Below are 2,305 nucleotides of genomic sequence, written 5' to 3' on the forward strand. Positions count from 1 at the left end.
TTTTTTAATAAAATTATTATTATTATTATTATTATTATGTAATTTGGCATAAACTTTTGTTATAACATTTTTAAATTCATAAATACATTTTGCTGTTAATAAAATCAAAGTCATGTGGTATGACAAACATGCTGAAAAAAACAGGAAATGATATCATAAATATCATATTCAGAGTTCAAAGTTCAGGTTAAAATGTCATATGGTGATATTAGCATATGGTCATATTTCTATAATTAATGATGATTAATAATTGTTAAGAATCAATCTTTTATGATATTTGTAAAAACAAAAAAATATGTATACTTTTTAGCTTAAAAAATATACATTTTTATGACAACAATTATTAAAATATGTTTTAAATATTTAAAATATTACTTTTTACTTGATGGTTATATCACATTTTATAGTCATAACATTTACATTTTTGTTGGAAATGGTATAAAAGCTTCTTAAAATTATATGAAATCACTTTTATTACAAAAGATACATTTTTATGTTTTAGCAAGATTTTTGAAAGATTTTTCCTTTTCTTTAACATGGACACTCTTATACAAATCAAACCACAGAAGCCACAGAAATACAGGTTTTGATGGCAGACCCTCAGTGGTGTACTTGACAAAAAATTCTCTTTGCTGAAATCTCAGTTCCCACAAGCAATATAACACTGTACTATAGATGTGAGTGATGACGATGAACTGTTAATGGAGGCCAAATACAACAGATCACAGGATTGAACAGGGGCGCACTCACACACACACACATACACACACACACACACACACACACATACACACACACTGGACGAGCGTATTCCTCATTCACCGGTTTAATGGCTAATTAGGCAAAAAGCTGGACGAGGATGAATCTCTCAGCCCAGCAGATTCCTCTTTTCCAGTTCTCTGGTGCTCAATAAAACAATGTAATGGACGCTCTCTCACTCTCTTGTGTTTTTTTTCCCCCTGTATGAAGAGAACTATGCAGGATGCTTTATCCATATAGGGAATATTCCAGAAGAGCAGCAGTTATTTAAGATTCAAACACAAGGATAACAGATGGCTACCAGAAAAAGAGAGAAAAAACACACACACACACACATAGAGAGCATGAGAGAGAGAGAGAGAGAGAGAGAGAAGGAATATGACAGACAGAGTTGGTACCTCCCAGTAAGCCGGTCTCTAAGGACAGCCAAATCCACTGCTTAGTGACGTTTAAATTAACAACAGCACTTTCTATACCACCCATTGTCTCTCACCTCACATCTATGCACCAGTTCACATGTGCTCTTTTTAAAGGTGGATGTGATTCTGTTCACGTTTCGAGTGCTCAAAATAGACCTTTTGAAAAAAGCACTTGATCTGAGCATTTGACAGATGGTCTGACATGGATTGAACTTTGACTGCATGAAAATTGTTTTAAAACGGGCATGAAATCATCTTATTCCGAACAATGAATTCATGTTTGTTTCATTTTTTATCATTTTGTTTGATATCACAATACAGAATAAAAGATCTGTCGCTAGTTCCGTAACATTGTGACTTTAAGATAAATCTGAAGAATGATGTATCCATATGAGCATGATGTGTAGAAATAGCTGATCTGGAAATTAAAATTACATACTCACTTTCAAGCTTAAAGAAATTTAGTTTAATGTACCATGAAAGTGAATGGGGAAAGGAGCTGTTGAGCTACAAAAAAGAATTAAAGCTGCAAGCAGCGATGAACGGGCCCTCGCACCCGGGCTCACCGCCACCCGGTGGCTTTAGGAAAACAGCAAACAGTGGGCAATATGCAATAAGTGGTAAATATAGGAGGAATATGTCAAAGTCATTTATATGTGCCAAACTTCCTGCTGCCAGCTGGTGGCGCTATGATTATAACTGGATGTTGGCATGTAGATGTCTTCAGGCCAGCACTTTTATTAAACATGTGAAGTCTGATGCAGATTGAATATGGTATGTTTGAGTTAGTGTAAAGCATGGCATATCTTGTTGCCAACAGGTGGCGCTATAATTATTACTGAACACTGACATGTAGATGTCTTCAGGCCAGTATTCTTACTAAACATGTGATGTTTGGTGCAGATTGGACATTGCATGTTTAAGTTAGTGTAAACAAAGTAATTTCCTGTTGCCAGCAGGTGGCGCTATGATTATTATTGAATATTGGCCTTAAGATGTGTTCTGGCCAGGACTCTTATCAAACGTGAAGTTTGGGGCAGATCGGACATTGCATGTTTAAGTTAGTGTAAAACAAGTCATTTCCTGTTGCCAGCAGGTGGCGCTATGATTATAATGGAATATTGGCC

This window comes from Sinocyclocheilus anshuiensis, unplaced genomic scaffold (genome assembly GCF_001515605.1).
Source record: "Sinocyclocheilus anshuiensis isolate Anshui unplaced genomic scaffold, SAMN03320099.WGS_v1.1 scaffold326, whole genome shotgun sequence".
NCBI classification, from domain to species: Eukaryota; Metazoa; Chordata; class Actinopteri; order Cypriniformes; family Cyprinidae; genus Sinocyclocheilus; species Sinocyclocheilus anshuiensis.